The following is a 26,797-nucleotide window of genomic DNA, read 5'->3' as shown; positions in this document are numbered from 1 at the left end:
AGTGGTTACAATCTTTTGAACATCTGTGGGTGCAGATTAAAAAAGAATAAAATAAAACAAAATAGTGTAAAATAAACGATCAGACCGAGGCAGCTCAATAATGTCATAATAAGAAGACAAAGACAAGAACAACTGTTTGATGATCTTACTTGAGAAACTTTTTTAGAGGCTTAAGTCATGTCAAGACGCCACTCATGTTGTTACAGTTCTAATTTGTGGTTGTGTGTACACCAGTAGTTCTCAAATAGTGGGGCGGGCCCCCAAAGGGGGGCGCAGAGCAATGCCAGGGGTGGCACATGTAACCTCCAGGAACATACTTTTTGGATGGCAGTGGCGCTGTTATTTTCAGAGTGCGAACAATATTTTTAAACCAAGCAAGTGCACACAGCAAAGAGCGCTGGAGAAATGACAAAGCGTATGTAGCATTTGGCTTTGACTTTTATTACAGTAGGAGATGAGGAAATAACATTAATTAATTAAAAAGATTAGACACCGATCACATTGATAGGCCGCTAGATTTTTTTTCAGCGAAGAAATGCCGAATATTGCCAACAATCGTCCCGCTTTATCAGTGTTACATCAGTAACCAGCGAGCGCTGTTACCATCATATTAGGTGGCATAATATGCTCAGTGCAAAATAGCAAAAATAAAAACTGTCCTTCTGTCCAATGACAATGTTGTTTTTGTTCTATTAAATTTAGTTTTTTCGGTCAAATAGTTTGACATATTGTTGTCATGAGTTAAATTGCTATACAATTTGGATTTATAATTATTTATTGATTTTATTAAATTTCATTTTTTCGTATTAAAAAATGTATCCTGAGTGTATTTTTACAGTTTGGATGTGACTTTTTAGGGCCCGAGCACTAGACGTGCGAAGGCCCTATTGTTTTGCAAAGGATTATTATTATTATTATTATTATTATTATTCTTCTTTTTTCAGGGCAAATGAAAATGGCCAATTTGGAGGCCTGAACATGCACGAAAAGTCACCAAAATTTGCACATACGTGCCGCTTCGCGTAAATTTCGATAATCTTGTGTCGTTTTGAAAAAATGTCAAAAAATGGCTCAGTGGCGCCCCCTTTACCCTTAAAATTTTCAAAAAGGCCTCTCCTCTCAGGTTTTCAACGTAGAGCAATGAAATTTGGGGAGTAGATACCTTATGCCTAACTGTTCAAAAAAGCCTCTTGCACCCATATTCCAAATCCAACAGGAAATCGGATATTTTGGATCAAATGTGAAATTTTTATCGGTTCACAGTTGGGGTTTACATTTGGAGGCCTGAACATGCACGAAAACTCACCAAAATTTGCACATACATGCAACTTTGCGTAAATTTTGATAATCTACAAAAAAATTTAACAAAATCGCTCAGTGGCGCCCCCTTGAAATTTTCAAAAAGGCCTTTCCTATTAGGTTTTTTCAACGTAGAACGATGAAATTTGGCGAGTCGATACATTGTGCAAAACTGCTCCAAAAAGTCTCTTGCACCCATATTCCAAATCCAACAGGAAGTCGGAAATTTTGGATCAAATGTGAAATTTTATCGATTTACATTTGAGACCTTGTCGCTGAAGAAAATAGTTGGATCGTCTTCAAAATTGGTCAGAGTATTCAGGAGACATATGAGATCTTAAGTTTTCAAAATGGTGTGTTTTCACTCAAGGGTCGGGCCTGGGCGTGGTCCCAAAGTCGGCCATTTTTGGGCAAAATACCAAATTCAGAAAATGATTAAAAACTCCGTGATACAACGTTCAATCTTTTTCATTTCTAGCATGTATATGAGATATCCCAGCCTGAACACGACTGCATTGAAATATTACCCATTAGGCCTGGCGCCCCCTAGTGGGAACAGGAAATGGCCTTCTTTACGAGACAGGCTCCTCCTCCAAGGGAAAAAAATCTATTGACCTCAAACCTGTTTCAGGGGAGCCTCAAGACATGTGTTCAGGTCCCTGATAAAAAATATTGAGGTTTCGTTGAAGCGGAGAGGTCCAAACTGGAAGTGAAAATGACCGTCAACAATTTGTCTCGCCAAAAATTTTGAACAGTCATAACTCGGCAGATATGCAACATATCTGCGCCAAACTTTCCGTGTTTGTTGAGAGTCATACCCTGAAGGTTCTTGTAGGGGTCATTTGCATCAACTCTACAGTGCCAACTAGTGGCGAAAGAAAGAAGTTTTAAAAAAGGCCTTTCCTATTGGGTTTTTTCAACATAGAGCAAGGAAATTTGGGGAGTAGATACCTTATGCAAAACTGCTCCAAAAAGTCTCTTGCACCCATATTCCAAATCCAACAGGAAATTGGGTATTTTGGATCGAATGTGAAATTTTCATGGGTTCACAGTAAGAGTTTACATTTGGAGGCTTGAATATGCATAAAAACTCACCAAAATTTGCACATACATGCGGCTTTGGATAACGTTCGATAATCTTGCAACGTTACGAAAAAATTTAACAAAATGGCTCAGTGGCGCCCCCTTGAAATTTTCAAAAAGGCCTCTCCATTTAGGTTTTTCTAACATAGAGTGATGAAATTTGGAGAGTCAAAACTTTGTGCAAAACTGCTCCAAAAAGTCTCTTGCACACACATTCCAAATCCTACAGGAAATCGGGTATTTTGGATTGAATGTGAAATTTTTATCGATTTACAGTGTGCACATTTTACACCTTGGCACCTAGGGAATTAGTTTGATCATTCTCAAAATTGGCGAGCCTGTTCATGAGGCATATGAAATCTTAAGTTATAAAAATGGTGTGTTTTCATTCACGGGCCTGACCTGGGCGGGGTGCCAAAGTCGGCCATTTTTTCGCCAAAACACCGAATTCGGAAAATGACTGATAACTCCCTCATACAACGTTCAATCTATTTTAAATCTGGCATGTGTGTGAGGTATACTAGCCTGAGCAGGACTGGATTGAAAATTTACCATTTGTGCCTGGCGCCTCCTAGTGGGAACAGGAAATGCCCTTTTTTACGGGACACACTCCTCCTCTAAAGGGAAAAAATCAATCTACCTCAAACCTGCAAAAGGGAAGCCTTAAGACCTGTGTTCAGGTGCCTGATGAAAAATATTGAAGTTTCGTTGAAGCGGAGGGGTCCAAACAGGAAAGTGAAAATGACTGTCAACAATTTTTCTCTCCAAAAACTTTGAACAGTCATAACTCGGCAGATATACAACATATCTGCGCCAAACTTCCCGTGCTTGTTGAGAGTCATACCCTGAAGGGCCTTGTAGGGGTCATTTGCATCAACCCTACAGCGCCAACTAGTGGCAATAGAAAGTCACTCGTTTTTCCAATACATGTCCAGTTCTTTTCAGGTTGGTCATTGTAGTTTCAAGACCTATTAAAATACTTATTTACGGCCCATGTCCACGTGTCTCTGTCTGTTGCCGTGACGACCCTTTGTTCGCCATTTAAAGGAAATATTTTTTTTCAGAGACTCAGGCAGCTTATAGAGCCACAATAGTTGGCACACTTGGTCGAATTGGCCCAGTTAGAAGATTAATTTTAGTTTTGAATAAGGGCTTGGCTGCACAGCTCAGTAGTGGCTCCTTTTTTGTAGTACTTTCTCCAATAGGGGTTTTTATCTCTTGGGTGTGGGAATGTAAATAGGCGACTTTCGAGCATGTTAGGTTCTAATGAGATGATTAGAGAGGAGGATCTGCCACCGCCCTGACCTGCACACAGTCCGAGTTGCGTGACGTCCGAGTTGCGCTAGATCGCGAGGGCCCGTTCAGTCCTGCTTGCAGGCCTAGTTTTGTTTGTTTTTTGATACAGGGAAAGTGATGCGCTTTAAGTCTGCTCTGTTACCAACAAAACAATGTTAATAATGTCATACTTTATTGTAAGTTGATCAATATTACTTTTTTTAATATTAAAAAGGGCACAATGTTATGCAGAGGTGTACTTATTAATAATTTTATAAACAAATGGTACTATTGACAGTGGCGGCAGAGAGTTGGGGGGCCGCGAAACGTTTACGTCTTCCTGGGGGGGCGTCACAGAAAATAATTGAGAGGCACTGGTGTACACTATCATTTTGAGCTATTTTTCCGTTATTTGTGGACGGATCACTATGAATTCTGGTAGGTATATTCTAGGAATGTAAACCCTTCAGTCCTAGGAGCCCAATTTATGTTTTTATTCATAGATGATTACCGTATTTTTCGGACTACAAGTCGCACCTGAGTATAAGTCGCACCAGCCATAAAATGGTCAACGAAGAGAAAAAAATCCATATATAAGTCGCACCGGAGTAGAAGTTGCATTTTTGGGGGAAATTTACTTGATAAAATCCAACACATAAAATATCTTGAAAGGCAATTTAATATAAAAATACAATAGAGAACAACATGCTGAATAAGTGTACAGTGTACAGTGCATGAACAACAAAATGCGAATATACTGTCCTCACCAGGACGCTAGGGCTCGGTCCTGGCTATTCAGCGGGCTAAACTCCCAAATGACGATGCTGAACGTCCGTATAATTTGCTGAATCAATTTTGTCCTCGATACCAAACAGGTTCGCATCGACGTAAATAAATGATAATTAGGTGCTTTTACAGCAATGACATGACACAAACAGTTAGCATGCGTTCGCTAGCATTAGCGCATCGTTCAAACAAACACACAACTGGCTCTAAGTGTCCGATCACGGGTGGAAGAAACACAACAACAACAAAAAAGATGATACACACAGGCGTTGCCTCTGTAGAGATATTTTACAAGCATAAACAAGTGTTTCTCTCTCACTAAGTCGCCCACTCACTCAGAGCTAAGTAGCTGTCGGTCTTCTTCTGACGTGTGAGCGCTCTTCGTCACGTAAACAAGTGCGAGTGCGCCCCCACGGGCGTGAAAGTGCCGCAAACTAAAAGCATGCTTTTCAATATAAAAAAGTGAATAATACAATTGAACACACATTGTCAAAGGCAGAACGCGAACGTGGCCATAGCTATTAAGTGTTATTCAGATAACTATAGCATAAAGAACATGCTAACAAGTTTACCAAACCATCAGTGTCACACCAAAACACCAAAATAACATGTGAAATGATATCATAATGTGTTAATAATTTCACACATAACTCGCTCCTGAGTATAAGTCGCACCCCCAGCCAAACTATGAAAAAAACTGCAACATAGTCCGAAAAATACGGTAATTATTTGCTGACTTATTGGTGCTGGTGTTACCTGTAGGTTTTAAGTTGGCTAGTGGAAGGCATGCGTATACAGCGCAGGTAGGTTATGAGTTATTTTGAAGGCCGCAACTCATCCTCATTTGATTTAAGGACAGAAGGAGACACAAAGCTACTAGATAAAACACAGTGGACCCCGTGGGCTGACATGTTGATTAATGTGCAATGTCCTAATCAAACAACTAGCTAAATAAATAAACTAAATAAATAAATAAAAATACAGTGCCATTTTTGGACTGTATAGCGAAAGAAAAGAACGTGTCCGTGCACCACTTCCGGCTTCTCAGCCCCGACGTCGACCAGACCGCCTTATGAGCAGTGATTTCTGGGGAGAGTCGCTGCAATAGACCAGTGACTCTGTGATACCAATGCAGGTGGAATTAATGGGTTGAATTTGTGTCGGATCAGATAAAACAATTTACAAACAGGAAGCGCTTCAACACCAATTTCGTTTTAAAAATTTCATTTAGTTGGAAACAGCACTGAGAAATGTGGTTCACATGTTTTCATCTAGTTTTCAGGTTGAGGTTTCAAATTTCTTCCTGCGTGGTTTCTATTTTTATTACAAGCTGAATGCTTGTCAAGTTGCCACTCAAGCAGTTTTTCTTCTTTTTCTTCTTGTGGACACTAACTATTAGGTCCTGCTCCACCATCATTTATCAACTGATTGCCTTGAAACTTGGGAGGTATGTACAGGGGCGGACTGGAGAGAGGGACTGACCCGGGAGTCATTGAAAGACCGGCCCACTTCATGGACGGTGTTGGAAGCCATCCAGCCGGCAACACACCTACCTGTACCTTGATGGAAAAAAACAGCATTTGTTTGGACAGTAATCATATACCGTAATTTCCCGGATATAAGGCGCACCCGTGTATAATGCGCACCCCAAATTTACTTGTAAAATCTAGGGAAAATTATTGTACCCGTTTATAACGCGCACCCTAATTTTAGCACCAATAAATAGAAGAATACAAGAAAACAGAGCTCGTGTACAGATACAGAAATGTCATTTTACTGACTGGTGAAACAGAGCACAAGCATAGCATATTGGTAGTTCAAAACATTACGATAAACTGACAATATTTACGGTAATAATATGATTTGACAAATTGTCCAACTTACCAAAATCTAGGAGAAAACAAAACAGATGTGACTTTTCTTTTAAAGGCTGCTGTATAACTTGCTCATTTCATCATGATGAATAAATGTTTCTTCTATGGATTGATACGGTAAAATGAAAGTGAGAAAGTAAGTTGGAAATTCGAGAGAGCTCATTGCTGTCGACATGACAGTAACAATATGAACTATTGTTATTTGGGTTTGAGTTTCCTGTGGAACAGATATAGTTGACGGACACACACAGGAAGTCTGTGTTGTTACGTTTGTTATGGTCCGAGTTGCGGAGCTGCAATAAACGTTGACTCAAATGAGTTCAAGAAACTAAATTCTGCGCTTTATGAAAAGTGAAAAAAGCAGAATTTAACACAGATGAAATCATTCGGCCAATCAGAGTGAAGTATTACAGAAACAAAATGGTGACGTCACGTACCGTAATGGTCGGCAACGGATCGCCGCATACGTTTCTTCAACACAACGTGGCCGTGTCAATAAAAATAAAATCGGTATACCGTAATTTCCAGACTGCAAGCCGCTACTTTTTTCCCTTATTTTCTAATGCGGCCAATTTGTGCATTTTTCTGATGGCCGCCCGGGGCGCTCCAGCATGGAATGTGGGAGTCAGACACGTGGAATATAAGTGTCGAGGAAGACGCTTGTTTGCACTATGACCGGTGGTTTAACTTTGTACGTTGTGCATGAATAAAGGTGGCGGACCCTCTTCTTTGTGCATGAGTAGAATTGGCAGATCTGCATCAAGGAGAACGCTAGAAAAAATTAATTTGGCCATCCGAGTTGTATGGGAAGTTTTGACGACTCGCGGCGAGAGATCATTTGCCAAGACTCCCCTCATGCGAAGAGCAGCTATTGCACAGGTATGCCAGGGGAGCCTGGCAGCATGAATCAGTGTGAAAGAAGTCCGCCGTCACCAGCGGGTTTCGAGGGGCCAGTCTGCTGCGTGCCGAAGAGGACAGCACGGGCTCAGGAGTGCATTTGCCTCATTATGGGAGACATTGAAGGCGACGGCAAAGGAGAGACTGAGCAGGTGCGTGGCGAAGTGTATCTGAGCGTCTTCATATCCGACACTGAGGGTGAAGACTTCCATGGTTTGAGTGCACAGGAGGAGGATGAAGATTGCTAACAAAGACTTTTATGTTTTTAATAACCAGCCCAATTTGTGCTGTACCGTCGTGCTGATGCTATGTAACTTCCGTGCCACTGCTATATAACTGTCGTGTTTGCTGGCGCTGTTTGGAACGAAAAGTTAAGGTGTGTTATTAAAATGTTGAAAACTGTGTGTATTTCTTTGTCAATATCTCATGTTACTAAGTGGGCACACGCGGCTTATAGCCAAGAGAGGCTTATGTATGTACAAAATGATTTTTCCTTTAAAAATGTACTGGGTGAGGCTTGTAATCAGGGAAGCCCAATAGTCCAGAAATTACGCTATATAATATATGTGTGTGTGTGTTTATAATGCGCACCGTGATTTTACAAGTTGATTTGGGGGGGGGAAAGTGCACATTATATTCGGGAAATTATGGTAGTTAACAAAAACCTGAGCCCGTAATTATATATAGCTAGTGATTTTAAAGCATGTAGTGATTTTAATATCAACAGGTCATTGATACAATAAACTATAACATGAGTAAACCATTAATTAGAGAACTATGAGGGGCCGTACAAGACATTTTTCATTCTGGCCCTCTCACACACATACATTCTCCTTTCACATACATATATATTCACTCTCACACACATACATTCTCCTCTCACATGCATACATTCTCCTTTCACATCCATACATATTTACTTTCACATTCATACATTTTTACTTTCACATTCATACATTTTCACTCTCACATTCATACATTTTCACTCTCACATTCATACATTTTCACTCTCACATTCATACATTTTTACTTTCACATTTATACATTTTTACTTTCACATTCATACATTTTTACTTTCACATTTATACATTTTTACTTTCACGTTCATACATTTTCTCTGTCACGTTCATACATTTTCACTCTTATATTCATACATTTTTACTTTCACATTTATACATTTTCACTCTCACATTCATACATTTTTACTTTCACATTTATACATTTTTACTTTCACGTTTATATATTTTCTCTCTCACATTCATACATTTTCACTCTTATATTCATACATGTTTACTCTCACATTCACACATTTTTAGTCTGTGAAATGTATGTTTGTATAAATAAAATATATGTGTATAAGAGTGAATATATATATGTATGTGAGGAAAGTATGTATGAACGTGAGAGGAGAATGTATGTATGTATGAGTGAAAGTATAGTGAAAACGGAAGGAGTCTAGTTGAAACGGAAGCCAGCTCTGATTGGCTAGCTCTGACTGGTAAGCTCTGATTGGCTGAGAACCTGACGCGGGTTACTGTTCATAAAATAACAACTAAGGGTCAGCATGGAAGAGGACGCACAATCACTTCGGCAAGCAGTTGGACTTTTGCAAAACATTTTGTCGACCCCAGAAACTGTAACTTCTTTGGCTTCCTGTCTCGAGCGGCGGCAAAGGACACAATCAACTGCACCCAACAATGCTAATTATGACGCAGTTGAAAGTGAAATGAGAGACATTTTTAGACCGAGCAACTCTCGAACCTCTTCAACTGTCCAAGCGAGAGCTAATATGACCCGCTCGTAAACTACTGCGGTCAAGCCACCTTCCACTCGTAAAAACGAAGTCAAGCTAGCCGGCCCTCATTTGGATCATTGTTTGCATTGTGTGCATTACAGTAATGCAACGCGCTGGCTTCATAATGGAACGCGGTGGCTTCACAGCGCAAGTCCCCCGGAGGCTTCACAGCGCTAGTCCCTTTATTGAAAAAAATAAATATGAATATATAAAAAATGGGAAGCCACCCAAGAACGGGTCCACTTGAGAGAGGCACTCAAGCACCCCGAGACCAAAACTAAAGTATTGTGGTATAAAAAATAATTTAGGAATTCCGAGTAATACTACTTAGAAAATTGCTAGTTATTTCTGTCATTTACCCTTATTTCAAATATTAATTAAAAAATATCTGGCTGATATCCCAGGACGGATCCACTTCTGAGGTATACTAGACGACCCCAAGACTCGAACTAAAGTACTCTGATAAAATTCTGATGTATCATTTCAAAACAAAAGTACTTTGAAAATTGCCCATTTTTGCTGTAATTTCGACTGATTTAAAAAATTGATTTAAAAAAAATCTGGCTGATATCCCGGGACGGTTCCACTTCTGAGGTATACTAGACGACCCCAAGACTCGAACTAAAGTACTCTGATAAAATTCTGATGTATCATTTCAAAATAAAAGTACTTTGAAAATTGCCTATTTTAGCTGTCATTTCGCCTGATTTCAAAAGTTGATTAAAAAAAATCTGGCTGATATCTTTCCTTACATACATATATATTCACTCTTATACACATATATTTTATTTATACAAACATACATTTCACAGACTAAAAATGTGTGAATGTGAGAGTAAACATGTATGAATATAAGAGTGAAAATGTATGAACGTGAGAGAGAAAATGTATAAACGTGAAAGTAAAAATGTATAAATGTGAAAGTAAAAATGTATGAATGTGAGAGAGAAAATGTATAAACGTGAAAGTAAAAATGTATAAATGTGAAAGTAAAAATGTATGAATGTGAGAGTGAAAATGTATAAATGTGAAAGTAAAAATGTATGAATATAAGAGTGAAAATGTATGAACGTGAGAGAGAAAATGTATAAACGTGAAAGTAAAAATGTATAAATGTGAAAGTAAAAATATATGAGTGTAAAAGTAAAAATGTATGAATGTGAAAGTAAAAATGTATAAATGTGAGAATGAAAATGTATAAATGTGAAAGTAAAAATGTATAAATGTGAAAGTAAAAATGTATAAATGTGAAAGTAAAAATGTATGAATGTGAGAGTGAAAATGTATGAATGTGAAAGTAAAAATGTATGAATGTGAGAGTGAAAATGTATGAATGTGAGAGTGAAAATGTATGAATGTGAGAGTGAAAATGTATGAATGTGAAAGTAAATATGTATGGATGTGAAAGGAGAATGTATGCATGTGAGAGGAGAATGTATGTGTGTGAGAATGAATATATATGTATGTGAAAGGAGAATGTATGTGTGTGAGAGGGCCAGAATGAAAAATGTCTTGTACGGCCCCTCATAGAGAACTGTAACCTGATAAAAGTACACATGTAGGAATTTCAATTCAAATTTTGTAAATATTGCTGCTGTAAAATGCATACTGTACTTTTAAGTGTGTGAGGAGTCAGAAAGGTCCACTAGTAATGTTCACCACCCTTGGCCAGAGGTTTTTCAGAACTGTGAATTTACAGTCCCACGAAAATGAGAACTGTAACCAGATAAAAAAAAAAAAATCACATGTAGGGTATTTAATTCATTTTTCTAAACATTAGTACTGCAAAAAATGCATAGTTTTGAGTAGCCAGAGAGGTCTACTACTAATATTCACCATTCTTGGCCAGAATTTATTCAAACTAGTGAATTTACAGTACCACAAAAAGGAGAACTGTAACCTACCAGCTACTAAAACGACCTGTTGCTCAGAGGAATCACATAAGATTGTACTGACGTGATAGCACACGTAACGCGAAATGTAGATGGAGCCGTGTTAAGCTCAAGCGACTTTATTTACTCTTTAAATGATGACAATGATGGATGGCGTTATATATTTTGGAGTGTTGAGAGTTTTCTTATCAGTTGGGAAAAACACGACCACATGGCAGTCAACTGCTTGGATTATAGGGTCCGCTCATTTGACCACGGGAACAGTAACGTCTGCTAGTTTGACCGCAGTTTTATGACCCTACGTATTTCTCCCGACACAACCCACCGAACCACCGGGGAAATCCCCGGTATCCCCGTATGCCAGTCTGCCCTTGGCTATGTAGCATGGGCCAGTATCTATCGATCTAAGGAGCCAAATTTTATTTATTTATTTTTTATTTTATGACAGCTGATGAATTAATTGTGGACTTGTTGCTTGTAGGTTACGAATAAGGTTGTAGGGGCAGTGCGGATTTATAGTTGTCTGTAGGTTACGAGTTTGCCAGAAGAGACAGCTGGGAACCTAACTTGTTTTTTTACTCATTGGTTGACATTGATGCCACTTAACGTCTAATCCATTTGAACTGGGAGGTTGACAGTGAATGAACAAGTGTTCATTTGCTGCAAGAACTTCCACTTCAAATGTACTGGCCATCTAGGAGCGACAAACTCATTTAAATTCACAGCAAAAGGAGGACAACAGCCACATTATTGGACATCTCTTTGTCAATGACACTGAAAGAGTTAAACTGTTACTATCACAGTCCACTCTTTGCTAAAACCAATATAGTAGAGGAATACCGGTGAGAGATAAAAAGGAGCCGAGTTATACTTAGATGTCACTTGGATACCCACACTGTAATAAGGACTCCTCTGAGGGCTTGTGTCAAGGGTGAGCGTTGATTGGTTCTAAATGGACTGTGACAGGAGATCACTGAGATTAGTATCATTGATGGCATAGGATAACAACATGAGGCACTAGAAAGTGCAATATCAGGATGAGGTCCGTGTAATGGTGAAGTGATGACGCTGATTTGAAATGTTGTAGATTTAATTGAAACGTAGGAAATTTGCAATGTGAGCACAATCTATAATTTATTTTTAAAAATATATATTCTTCTGGAATGATGTTGGACTTCTGTTTGAAATATTGAACATTTTGAAGAACTGTATGATTTGATTATGAAATTGTGAATCTGGGGTATAATTTTAAAAATATATACCGTAAATTGTGGACTAAAAGCCATTACTTATTCCCCTCATTTTGAATCCTGCAGCTTGTATTCCAGTGCGGCTTATTTGTTGATTTATTTCGGTTAATAGGTAACACTTTATTTGACAGTGGCGTCATAAGACCATCATAATTATGACATGACACTGTCATGGGCATTAATGAATGCTTATGACAGATGTTATTTTGCGTTATCTGGCAAATTTTGTTACTAAATCCATTTTTGTCATGCTCGGATATTTTACATCCATTCGAAAGTGAGATCATTTGCCGGATGACGCTAAATGACATCTGTCATAAGAAGTGCCTTATAGCCTGGAAATTATGGCACTTACTAATTCAGAAAATGTTGGATGCAAAATGTGGAATTCATCAAAAAATGGGAATTTTCCTTACGTAGAGTATAATCCCAATTTTCTTAATGAGAAAGTGAATCGGAGCAAATTCATTGGGGTTTTAGTCCATTTTGAAAAAGACAAGACAAAACAAACATGATTAGTGTATAGAACTAAAGTTTCACATTTGAATTACTGGAATTTTTCTGGACAACAAGGTGCACCTGACTATAAACTGAACCCTCCAATTTTTACAAGAATACTGTATTTATTCATGTATAAACCACACAAGACTGAAAGCCGCAGTTGTTCACATTTTATTAGTGGATATATACTGTATACATCAAAAAGCATGCACCTCATTATCCCATAAAAATCCAGATAAAACATGAGGTACCCTGGACTATAAACTATAGGGTTCAGAATTTTGAGGAGAAGGTAACATCTTATTGTCAGAAAATTATGGTAAATTAAGTACAGTAAGTATAGTGGTATGAAAAAGTATCTGAACCTTTTGGAATTTCTCACATTTCTGCATAAAATCACTATCAAATGTGATCTGATCGTTGTCAGAATCCCACAGATGAAAACACAGTGACTGCTTTAACTAAAAGCACCCAAACATTTATAGGTTTTCATATTTTAATGAGGATAGCATGCAAATAATGACAGAAAGGGGAAAATAAGTAAGTGAACCCTCTGCCTGAGGAGACTTAAAGAGAAATTGAAACAATTTTTTACCTAATACTTTAAGTCAGGTGTGTGCCCAATCACTGATGAGTGGTTTAGAGCTGCCCTGCCCACTATAAAACACACACCTGGTAAGAAGTGTCTTGATGAGAAGCATTGTCTGATGTGCATCATGGCTCGGTCAAAAGAGCTGTCTGACGACCTGCGATCATGGACTGTTGATTTGTATAAAACTGGGAAAGGATACAAAACCATCTCTAAAAGTCTGGATGTTCATCAGTCAACAGTCAGAGAGGTTGTCTACAGATAGAGTTTGGCACTCTTGCTTCTCTCCCAAGGAGTGGCCGTCCACCAAAGATGACGCCAAGATTTCAGCTCAGAATACTCAGAGAAGTAAAAAAGAAAGCTAGAATGTCTGCTAAAGAATTACATAAATCATTGGCACAGTCTAATATTTCTGTGCACACATCGACTATATGTAAAACTAGGGCCAAGAATGGTGTTCATGGGAGGACGCCACAAAGGAAGCCACTGCTGTCTAAAAAACATTGTTGCATGTTTAATGTTTGCGAAACGGCACTTGGACACGCCACAGAAGTTTTGGCAAATATTTTGTGGACTGATGAAACCAAAGTTGAATTGTTTGGGAGTAACACACAACGTCATGGGTGGAGGAAAAATGGAACAGCTCACCAACATCAACACCTCATCCCCACAGTGAAGCATGGTGGAGGGAGTATCATGATTTGATTATCAGGATGTTTTGCAGGAAAACCTGAGGCTGTCTGTCAGACAGTTGGAGCTAAAAAGAGGATGGATGCTGCATCAAGACAATGATCCAAAACAAACTTCAGAATGGTTTCAGAAGAACAAAATACATGTTCTGGAGTGGCCAAGTCAAAGTCCAGACATGAAACCCATTGAGATACTGCGGTACGACCTAAAGACAGCGATTCATGCCAGACATCTCAGGAATCTGACTAAATTACAGCAGTTTTGTAGAGAAGAATGGGCAAAGATTAGTCCTGATCGATATGCCAGATTGATTTGCAGCTACATGGAGCATCTGGTTGAAGTTATTACTGCCAAAGGGGGGGGTGGGTGGGGGGGGGGGGGGGGTGCACAAAATATTAAATCTGATTGTTCCCTCCTTTTTTCCCCCTTCTGTCATTGTTTGAATACTATCCTCATTAAAATATGAAAACACTATTGTTTGGGTGGCTTTAGTTAAAGCAGACACTGTTTTTTCTTCTGTGTGATTTTGACAAAGATCAGATCAGGTTTGATGGTGATTTTATGAAGAATCGTCAGAAATTCCGAAAGGTTCAGATACTTTTTCATAACACTATAGGTTGCAAAATGCGTTACACTGTAGCCATCTATAATGATGTACATTGTTCCACTTTGTCACCCCTACTTCCATTATACCATACGTCTCAAACTAATTGAGCTCTAAATAACGACCATATTGAGGTGGTGCCTTCAGGGTGCAGCACACATGTTCTGATGATCCCGGATGCAGTTTGTGCAAAAGATCAAACCGGCAATTCATCAAATCTTCCCGAGCCGGACATTCATAAAACATGCCTTCCTTCGCTAGCATGTAATAAGTCACATAATACATTTTTTATCATCTAACTGATATTGAGAGCATCACTGAGGCAAGAGGGTTCCATCCATATTTTAAATTATGAATAGCACCACACAAATTTTTACATTCAGTGCATCGCCGCTTTAAAAACACGGTTCCTCTGACCTGTGTAGATACCTTAGCTAATCATTTTACCTTGGACCATAAAAGATAACTGCATTACGACTGCCTTTTTAATTCAAGTAGCCCACGTGGCATGCTCACGCGCATATTTTAACAATTGAAGACGCTTCCCCTTTCACAGCCTTCTTGTTATCGGCGGTAAACTGCCCACCTTGTTATTACCTCCATGTATTTCCAATTATTTTATATGTGAAGAAGGGCAAAGGGACAAACGGAATGGAGAGGAGTGCCTGGTGCGTTCAGGCACTTTTGTAATGCCACGGGCAGGTTATAAGAAAGATAAATAGTGTGACACCTTAATAGAGCAACGCCGTTATCCTTTATGAATAAAGTGAGATTGCTTCATAAAAGCTGCCGTTGGTGATTAACGACAGAGCCGAACATCGTGCATCGATCCTGTATGCTAAAGGTACTCTTGTGTTTGCATCAGTTAACAATACAACAAATGGCATTAAAAGCGGAATGTACTGCAGGTTAACTCATTGGCTGAAAATTGACAGTGATGTTTAATTTCTTAAATCAGTTTATAACTAGCAGACTTCCAATACATTCAAACTGGGAGGGACAGCAGCTAATGAATGTTTGTTTATTCGCTGCCAACCCTCCCTGTTCAAATGGGTGGACATATACTATAGTGACAAACTAATATAAAGAGTTTTTATTTCAATTTTAAGAGCCACATGATTGGATCCTTCTAGTTCAAATGGTTCCATCCATTTGATAGACCATACACGAATTGGTCTATTAGCACCAATGAGTACCGTATTTTTCGGACTATCCGTCGCACCTGAGTATAAGTCTCACCATCCAAAAACTGCGCAATGAAAAGAAAAAAAACATATCTAAGTTGCACCGGAGTATAAGTCACATTTTTTGGGGGGAAATTTATTTGGTAGAATCCAGCACCAAGAACAGACATGTCATCTTGAAAGGCAATTTAAAATACAATAGAGAACAACAGGCTGAATAGGTGTACGGTATGCTAATATTACATGATGCTAGAAGTTAGATCGGGCCTAAAAAAATCCAGCCGGACCAGCCCGCGGGTATAAAGCCCGATGAGGCCCAAGCCCGATCAATTACCGTACTGGCCCGGATATAAAACGGTGTTTTTGCATTGAAATAAGATTGAAAAAGAGGGGGTCGTTTTATATTCGCGGTCTCAACATTATACGCATTCACGACACTACATGACGCCAGATTTCATTAAAGCGATTTTCTGTTATGAAAGATCTCGGCTACTCTCCCTATTCACGACGCTAGATGGCGCCAGATATCATTGAAGCGATGTTCTCTCATGACAGATCTCAGCGACTAGTTTAACCAGTTTGCATTATTTCATTGCAATGTTTTTCCTTATTCAGATTTGTTTCAAGACTACTGTTACAGTTAGACTTCAAATTGATAGTTAATGCAGTTATTGCAATTTCGTTGTTTTATCACAATAGATTGGTTTATTTACATTTCAAAAACGAGAAGCCATTCATTTACGAATGTGATTGCACTTTAGGTTACATATATAAATGTTCAGATATTAAGATTTGAATGAGGCAAAATAACATGCTTTTCTCTCAAATGTATTGTTATAATTATTTGTTTCAGATGTACTGTAATTATATACTGTATAAAAATTAATTTGGTGTTCAAAAAGTCTTTTTTCAAACTTGAGTCTTGAAAAAGAGGAGGTCGTCTTATATTCGGGCCAATACTGTAGTGGTCCTAGCCCACACTCCCCTCTACTGGCTTTTATTGTTTTTACACTTCCTGTTATGTGGCATGAGTTCAACCTTGGCAGGCTGGGTGTGGCAGACCTGGGAGTGCACCTGCGGCTCATCGCAATCAACACTGCTTATAAGGCGCGGCCTGGGCAGCAAGCAGGTGCCAGATGATTCCGCCAGTCACCATTGGTACATCGGCCAACTAGCCTGTAGTTTTTGATGATCATTCATTGAACTCTTGACTAATCTTGTTTTTTGCCATCAGGACACCCACCCTCCAAGCCCTCGCAGCCACAGCCTGAGCCACAGCCACAGCCAAAGCCACAGCCATAGCCATTGTTCAATAAAAACCCTTCACTCCACTTCCGTTTCCTGGTCGCACTTTGGTCCGCATCGACTTTTCCAAGTTTGCCGTAACAAATACAGTAACTTGATTTGCTTCCCCCAACCCGAAAAAGTCGGAAATTTTGTTTTATTTGTCGGCACGAGCCTGGGAAAAAAAATGAAATTTTATATTTTATTTGTGGGGACTCAGGAGAAGGAGGAAATGCGGGGATGCGATGCGTGGTTGCGTTTTGTGTGATCATGTTTGTGACGATGTCAGTGCATATTTGCATAATGATAACAAATTAAAGCCTGTCTTATGTAACAAATTCTCCCAGTTAAACAAGACTGTAAGATGGATATTCAATAAACACTTATATATTTTATATTTGCGCGTCTGTTCTAACAGGCAGATAGTGGATTTGACATTTATTTTAATCTCCACGAGTTGGCAGAAAGTTTTCTCAATGTTTAAATAGTCTACAAATTTTTATGATCATTATAAATGCATTCACATAACGAAATAACGCTGGAAAAGTTAACTATATTTCTCGTATGAGACCAAAGCGCCACATTCGTTTACATTCAGCGAAGACGACACAGATTTCCGTATAGCATCTTCAACAATCAGTTACCATATCCCACTCCTACCGCAGTTGTTTGCTTTTCAATTCCCCTGTCTTTAGTTTTTTTTCTTTCACTCCTATACAGAACGCAGATGGCGAAAAAACAAACTCCTAGTTTTTTATGATATCTACAAAGACAGTCTTCGCAAATACAACCAGGAACTGAAAAATGCTAGACAGTCATATTTTTCAGAGATCATTAGTAGAAACATTAACAATACCCGCACATTGTTTTCTGTTGTTGACAAACTGACAAACCCACAAGCATCAATACCTCAGGAATTGGCATCTGAAGTGTCCTGTAATAATTTCGCAGCATTCTTTACACACAAAGTACTAAAGATTAGACAGACTGTGTGCAACTCCAGATTAACAAATGTTACACTAAATGTCTCCCAAAATGTCCCCCACGTCAATCTTAGACAGTTTAGCCTCTTGGACTATGCCACTTTAACAGAAATTGTGTCGAAATTAAAGCCCACAACATGCTGCCTTGACATCCTTCCTTCAAACTTTTTCAAAACTGTTCTTCATTGCATAGCCCCAGACATACTTCAGATTATAAATACTTCTCTCCAAACAGGAGAGTTTCCTCAGACTTTAAAAACTGCAGTAATAAAACCTCTCCTAAAAAAACCTAATCTGGATGCCTCAACCATTAGTAATTACAGGCCAATATCAAATCTGACATTCCTGGGGAAAATTATCGAAAGGGTTGTGTTCGAACAGATCCAGAATTATATGATGCAAAACAATCTTTTTAACTCATTTCAGTCTGGATTTCGACCACAACACAGCACCGAGACTGTGCTTATCAAAGTCCTAAATGATATTTGTCGGAATACCGATGCAGGCAAATCATCTGTTCTGCTAGCCTGGTACACCAGACTCAACGCTGTTCCAGCGATTGAGTCTGGCCACCCTTCCCACGGAAACAATTTCCAGGGCGGAGCAAGCCACAGCATACAGACAGCGGAGTGGACCAATCAGCGACGGGCAGACCTGACGTTAGAAAAATGGCGACTTCAGGATGACGGACTTGCGCGCGGAAGTAAACATACGAAGAGAGCGGAGTTTATTCGACATGGCTAGCGCGAGACAGATTGTTGTCAGTGACTCGTGTCGATGTGTTTTTGGTCATTTAAAACTGATTTTACCGTGGATTGGAACATATTCTCGGCTCTGCCGTTCACCGTCTGTGTTGCTGAAGGGACGACTGTCGACGCGCAAGAGTGACGTTGCTTGTGAAGAACACGTGACGCAAATAAACAAATCTGATTTGTCGATTGATTTTGTATCTGCTCGAAAAGGCCGTTAATGGGAGGGGTTCCAGACTATTTCTCTCAGTGTTTGAAAAATACAGGGAGAATAGTCTGGCAGAGCCAGGCTACTGTTCTGCTACTATTGGATCTCAGCGCCGCATTTGACACGGTTGATCACAACATACTACTCAGCAGATTGGAACAGTGGGTAGGGCTTACTGACACTATTCTTCAGTGGTTCACATCCTATTTACATGATAGGGATTTCTTTGTGTCAATCGGAAACCATCAGTCAGAACGAACCAAAATCACGTGTGGAGTCCCTCAAGGGTCAATTCTTGGACCACTCTTATTTAACATCTATATGCTTCCGTTAGCTCAGGTAATGGAACAGTATGACATCTCCTATCACGCCTATGCAGATGACACACAACTGTACATTTCTGTGTCCCCACATGATTATAGTCCCTTAGTCACCCTGAGCAAATGCATTCATCAAATCAATGAATGGATGTGCCAGAATTTTCTCCAGTTAAATGTGCAGAAGACAGAGGTGATCATTTTTGGGCCAAAAAAGGAAAGGTCAAAGATAAGCAGCCAACTTAGCACAATGTCACTTACAGCTACAAATCAAGTCAGCAACCTTGGCGTAATTATTGACTCAGACCTAAAATTTGATAGCCATTTAAAGTCCGTCACTAAATCCGCTTATTACCACCTAAAAAATATAACCAGAATTAAGGGGCTTCTGACTCAACAAGACATGGAAAAACTTATGCATGCATTCATTTTCAGCAGATTGGACTATTGCAACGGTATATTTACAGGTCTTGATAAAAAATCAGTCAGGAAGTTGCAGCTGGTACAGAATGCTGCAGCCAGAGTCCTCACAAATACAAGGAAGCTGGACCACATTACACCAGTTTTGAAATCGCTACACTGGCTTCCAGTAAGTCAAAGGATAGACTACAAAATACTACTGCTCGTCTACAAAACACTTAATGGCCTTGGACCAAAATACATGCTTGACTTGTTAGAGTCCTATGAGACATCTAGACCCCTAAGGTCGTCTGGAACCGGTCTTCTGCATGTTCCAAGAACAAGAACCAAGCAGGGTGAGGCAGCATTTAGTTATTATGCTCCTCACCTCTGGAACAAGTTACCCGAACGTCTGAAGTATGCTCAAACTGTTAGCTCTTTTAAATCAGGGCTAAAAACGCTTTTGTTTAGCACTGCATATCCATAACTGTCTATATATTTCAATCTACCTGCTTTCTATTCCTCTTGTTTTTATCTCCATTGCTGATTTCAATTATTATTATTAGTAGTAGTTTTTGTTTTATTTTTATTTTATTTATTTATTTTTATTCCGTGATTAAATGTGATCTTTTGTCTTTGTTTCTACGTTGTGTTGATTTAAATGTGATTTTTATGATCTTCATGTGATGTAAAGCACTTTGAATTGCCTTGTGTTGAATTGTGCTATATAAATAAATTTGCCTTGCCTTGCCTTGCCTATAGCTGCTCCATATCGAAAAGGAAATACCAGGGTGCTTGCAGAAGGCGCCAGGGCGCGGGAGGGGAAGATTGAAAAGAGAGCCACTGCGTTCACGTGTGCAGGCATGCACAGCACCTTCTCTGTTTTATCCAAATTATTTATTTTATGTAACATTCAAACAACGTTTTAGTATAAATATACAGTGGGGCAAATAAGTATCTATTCAGCCACCAATTGTGCAAGTTCTCCTACTTGAAAAGATTAGAGAGGCCTGTAGTTGTCAACATGGGTAAACCTCAACCATGAGAGACAGAATGTGGGGGAAAAAAAACAGAAAATCACATTGGTTGATTTTTAAAGAATTTATTTCCAAATTAGAGTGGAAAAATAAGTATTTGGTCACCTACAAACAAGCAAGATTTCTGGCTGTGAAAGAGGTCTAACTTCTTCTAACGAGGTCTAACGAGGTCTAACAAGGCTCTACTCGTTACCTGTATTAATGGCACCTGTTTTAACTCATTATCGGTTTAAAACACACTTGTCCACAACTTCAGTCGGTCACACTCTAAACTCCACTATGGCCAAGACTGAAGAGCTGTCGAAGGACACCAGAGACAAAATTGTAGACCTGCACCAGGCTGGGAAGACTGAATCTGCAACAGGTAAAATGGTTGGTGTAAAGAAATCAACTGTGGGAGCAATTATTAGAACATGGAAGACATACAGATAACTGATAATCTCCCTCGATCTGGGGCTCCATGCAAGATCTCACCCCGTGGCGTCAAAATGATAACAAGAACGGTGGGCAAAAATCCCAGAAACACACGGGGGGACCTAGTCAATGACCTACAGAGAGCTGGGACCACAGTAACACAATGCGCCGCCAGGGACTCAAATCCTGCACTGCCAGACGTGTCACCCTGCTGAAGCCAGTACACGTCCAGGCCCATCTGCGGTTCGCTAGAGAGCATTTGGATGATCCAGAAGAGGACTGGGAGAATATGTTATGGTCAGATGAAACCAAAATAGAACTTTTTGGTAGAAACACAGGTTCTTGTGTTTGGAGGAGAAAGAATACTGAATTGCATCCGAAGAACAACATACCCACTGCGAAGCAAGGAGGTGGAAACATCATGCTTTGGGGCTGTTTTTCTGCAAAGGGACCAGGACGACTGATCTGTGTAAAGGAAAAAATGAATGGGGCCATGTATCGAGACATTTTGAGTGAAAATCTCCTTTCATCAGCAAGGGAATTGAAGATGAGACGTGGCTGGGTCTTTCAGCATGACAATGATCCCAAACACACAGCCAGGGCAAAAAAGGAGTGGCTTCGTAAGAAGCATTTCAAGGTCCTGGAGTGGCCTAGCCAGTCTCCAGGTCTCAACCCCATAGAAAATCTGTGGAGGGAGTTGAATGTCCATGTTGCCCAACAACAGCCCCAAAACATCACTGCTCTAGAGGAGATCTGCATGGAGGAATGGGCCAAAATACCAGCAACATTGTGTGAAAAGCTTGTGAAGAGTTACAGAAAACGTTTGGCCTCCGTTATTGCCAACAAAGGGTACATAACAGAGTATTGAGATGAACTTTTGGTATTGACCAAATACTTATTTTCCACCATGATTTCTCAAATAAATTCTTTAAAAATCAAAATATGTGATTTTTTTTTTTTTTTTTTTTAACACATTCTGTCTCTCATGGTTGAGGTTTACCCATGTTGACAATTACAGGCCTCTTTAATATTTTCAAGTGGGAGAACTTGCACAATTAGTGGTTGACTAAATACTTATTTGCCCCACTATATGGATATATATTTATTTTTAAAAAAGTTAGAGAGAAAAGTCGGCCCGACCCGACCGTAAATAATCACACATAAGTCGCTCCAGAGTATAAGACACACCCTCTGCCAAACTATGAAAAAAAAACTGCGACTTATAGTCTGAAAAATATGGTAAGTCTCATAAAAAAATGAAAAAAACAAAAACAAACTGTATGTCTTTCAGTCTCATAAACCAATGCTGACTTTGAGTGTCCACACATCAAGGCTTTGGGATCTCCCTCAATAAACATTGCTGTTAATCAATTCTACTGAGAGTGCGGGCTAAATATTGTTGGAATACTGATGCTATAATCACAGCCAATATTGTGAGGCATTTTGGAATGATGCCAGATGTAAAAGCAATGCAGCCTAACAAACTGTGCTCAATTTGCCAACTCATTAGCCTAATTTGTTCAGGTTTCTTGTTTTTTTTTTTTTTTTTTTTTTTTTTTTTTGTAAATTGGCTGCATGCAGATGGGATATACTTAACATTCACTTCAGGTACCTCACTTTTGCCTTAACATATTGTCAGATTAGTGCCTTGTCTCGAAGGCTAATTGTTGGAGGTTTTCATTCTGTCGGAAACGTTTAGTCACTATGATATCACTTATTAAATTACAATATGATTTTTAAATCATTTAGCCTCAAACAGTACCTAGGTTTTAAGACTGATGCTGAACGATGGGATGATTGCTTACAATATACAGTGGTATCTCTACTAACAAACATCTCTACAAATGTCATTTTCAGGTTACGGCACGTTTAAACGGGGAAAATGTTGCCTCTTGTTCAAAAAGAAATTTCAGGTTACTAGAGGTAAAAATACAATACAATACAATACTATAAAAGTAGGGTGAGAAGCTCGGTCATCCAGGAGGGACCCTGTGTCGAGCGGTTACTCCTCCGTATTGAGAAGGGCCAGTTGAAGTGGCTCGGGCATCTGGTTTGGATGCTTCCTGGATGCCTCCCTGGAGAGGTGTTCCGGGCATGTCCCACCGACAGGAGGCCCCGGGGACGACCCAGGACCCACTGGAGAGACTATGGCTAGGTACATACTGCAGGTCTTTATGCACAATTCCGATTTTTTTGTCATATCTGTTTTTTTTGGCGTGCCCGTTCAGACTTCCTTTGTCCATTGAGCCAGTTCAAGTATTACGCATGCACACTAATTCGCAGTCCGACACGCGCTGAGCAAGCTGACCCGCATGCGCAGAATCATCAAAACAAATGACTACACATGCTGGCTGTCATCCGTCATTCCAGGGGTATCATATTTTGATTTCCAAAAAAAGGGACACAAATAACAGACATTAATAATGCCCGTTTAGTTTTATTTTCGAAGTTGATGTGGATTGATAGAATACATGCACACGCATGCATGACGCACACATAAGCCTTATGTGTACGTGTCAGTTTTCCCAGACTCGGCCATGTAAGCAGTACTGAATAATCAGGCTTATTATTTACTTCATTTTATTTATTTATTTATTATTATTTTTTTTTAATGACTATGATCAACCCTGCCTCCTGCGTAGAAGTCGAGTTCAAGCTAGGCGCTATACTGCTAATGCACAGCTCTCGCTCTTTGCTGGCGTCCATTTCTATGCGACTTGTCACTTTCAGACCGTCAAGTTAATGCCTCACTCGAGTCAGGAAGACATGAAAAAGTCGGATTTGTGCATTAAGACCTGCGGTATGAACCTAGCCTATGTCTTTCGGCTGGCCTGGGACCGCCTTGAGATCCTGCAGGAGGAGCTGGTTGAAGTGGCTGGGTGGAGGGAAGTCGGCTTCCCTGTTAAAGCTGCTGCCCCTGCGACACGACCCCGGACGGACGGATGGATGGATGGATGGATGGATGGATGGATGGATGGATGGATGGATGGATGGATGGATGGATGGATGGATGGATGGATGGATGGATGGATGGATGGATGGATGGATGGATGGATGGAATACTGTAAAAGATACGTATGTACTTCCTGCTTTCTACTTTTAAATATCACCTTATAAGATCCTTCTGCCCTATTGGTCATAATCTTTCTCATCATGCCTCTGTATCGGGATTTTGCTCTCCTCTTGGCCTATTGCTGGTGACGTTTCAATTTGGGTGTCGCAGTATGATGGCGTGCACAGGCACGACGGTGTTATTGTTGATGTGGCGGGTCGACGTCTGAGCCAAATGAGCACAAGGCTCCTCATGTTTTTGTCTCACGAAGAGTTTTTTTAAAGTGATCCTCGATTTTAAAGACATGTAGGCTCTAATAAACCACAATTGTTCTCTTGTATTAAAATATGTCGTTAGAAACACATAAAATGTTAAATCAATGGAAATATTTTATAATATTTAGTGCATATTTTGACCGATAGTTGGCGCCATGTTCTGCGGGCGCAGAGTGATGACGTAGATGATATTTTTCCAATCGTGTAGCGTGTGTACAACAACTGTGTATTACTGGCTTAACTCGCGAAGTAAAATGCCACGATGTGCTGCTTATGGATGCAATTTCGAGTCAAATGGAAACAAGGAGAGTGATGCGAGTCTCCACAAATTTCCTGTTGACAAGTAGAGGAGAAAGGTTTGGGAAAATACCTGTAGACAAGCAAATCTTCCCAAACAACCAAGGCTTTGGTTGTCGCCATTTTTCTCCTACCGCGTTTGAGGATTTTAGTAGATGACAACTAATGAAAGATCTCACCGGAGCGGCTAGATATAAGCGCAGACTAAAACCAAATGCTGTTCCAACTATTTTCCCGCACAAGAAGCCTCAGCCTGCTCGGATATCGAGTGAAATGCGCGCAATGAAGCGAGACGGACGAGACACTCTGGCCGCCCTCTTAAGCACCCAAGCCGCTCCTGTCACTACAGCGGGAGGCGAACCTTCGGGCGTACCGCTAGTCACAGAGGAAGCTAATAATTCACCTCTACTGTCAGTTCATCAAGCAGTAAGTGTGTGTGTTCAGTATTCAGCTAATATGAGTGATGCTGCCACTCAAACTGATCAAAGCACGTCCAATGCAATTCATTCAATGCAACACAAATGTCCCAACCCCATTGATAAAGCAATAAATTCTCATCACCGGAATGGTATACATGTGAAGTCAAAATCCATTTTAGGGGACTCCCTCTGAAAGCTCATCGCGAGAATGGCAAGAGTGCCAAACAGTAATCAGAGAAAAGGGTGGCTACTTTGAAGATACTAGAATATTACACGTTTTTAGTACACAATACACACGTGTGCATTTGTAGCAAGTTATAACATAATTCACAGGCGGAAATTATGTTGGCACGTTGTGTGGTTGGGGGGGGGTACTTTGTGAAGGGAACAGCTGGAAATAACGTTACCTTCCGCGGGTCACATGCCAGACAGACACTGCTATTTCTTGCAGCCTAAATGTCAATAAAACAACGCGGATTAGCTCCGTGGTTTGATACTCCGCCTCCTTCCCTAGCTCGCCACACATTCATAGTTTTATTGCCTTCAGTGAGAGTTTATAATGTCAATGGTCAAGAAAATAAAAAGGCACGAATGCCAAGGTGTTTTGGCCTGTACTGTATGTAAAGCATACGACAGCTCTGGATGCTAACAATCTACACAATTATATTGGAATGAGTTTGATGACGCAATAACTCACCTTGAAGATCTGCTGACAAAAACCTGAGTTCTCGACAACATACGGTCTCTCGCTCCGTTTTCATCGAGATGCACTTGCCACAAGTACACCAGAAGTTTAGCCCAACTCTTGCCTCATCAGGTATTTCTTGCTCTGCATTTCGCCTTTGCTGCTCGTCTTGTGAATGACCGACAGTGCTGTCCTGCTCTTCACTTTTCCGCTCTGATTCAAATTGGAAGGGACGAACCGACCACATGTTGCTAATGAATGACACGCTGAAGTCCGGCAGCGGGACTTGTGACGTCACAGCATTGCGACGTCAACAACCATGGCGAACAATCAGTTAAAATAATTTTACAAATTTTATTAAAACGAAAACATTAAGAGGGATTTAATGTCAAATTATTATAACTCACACTAAGATGTATCTTTTAAGAATTACTTGTCTTAAAACTAGAGGATCACTTTAAGACAGTACTTCTCAAATGGTGGGGCGCGCCCCCCCAGGGGGGCGCAGAGCGATGCCAGGGGGGGCGCGAGTGACCTCGGGGAACATGCTTTTTTTTTTTTTTTTTTTTGCCGTACTAGAATAACGTGTACTTGCACATCCACTCCGTGGGTGGCAGTGGCGCTCTCATTTTCAAAGTGCGTGCAGTATTTTTGAAGTAAGCAAGAGCACACGGAAGAGAGTAGAGACTCATGCAGAGCTGGACTCACGCAGCGACCCACTGTCTTCTTCGGTTCTCACGTGTCCGGCCGAGAAGTGCCGTTTTCGGCTTGGGATCGTCACGACCACCGCCCTCACCTACGGTTCTCCCTCGGCCGCCGAGAATGCGCTTTTTTCGGGCCGTTTGCCTTTGACTTTTAATATAGTGGAAAATGAGGAAAGACCACTGTTTACTGAGTCTAAAAATGATTATAGCGGAGAAGCCAAATCAGTTAAGACGCCACTTAAAGACATTAGACCT

This window comes from Corythoichthys intestinalis, chromosome 17 (assembly GCF_030265065.1).
Source record: "Corythoichthys intestinalis isolate RoL2023-P3 chromosome 17, ASM3026506v1, whole genome shotgun sequence".
Taxonomy (NCBI): Eukaryota; Metazoa; Chordata; class Actinopteri; order Syngnathiformes; family Syngnathidae; genus Corythoichthys; species Corythoichthys intestinalis.
Note: the sequence above shows the minus strand (reverse complement) of the source record.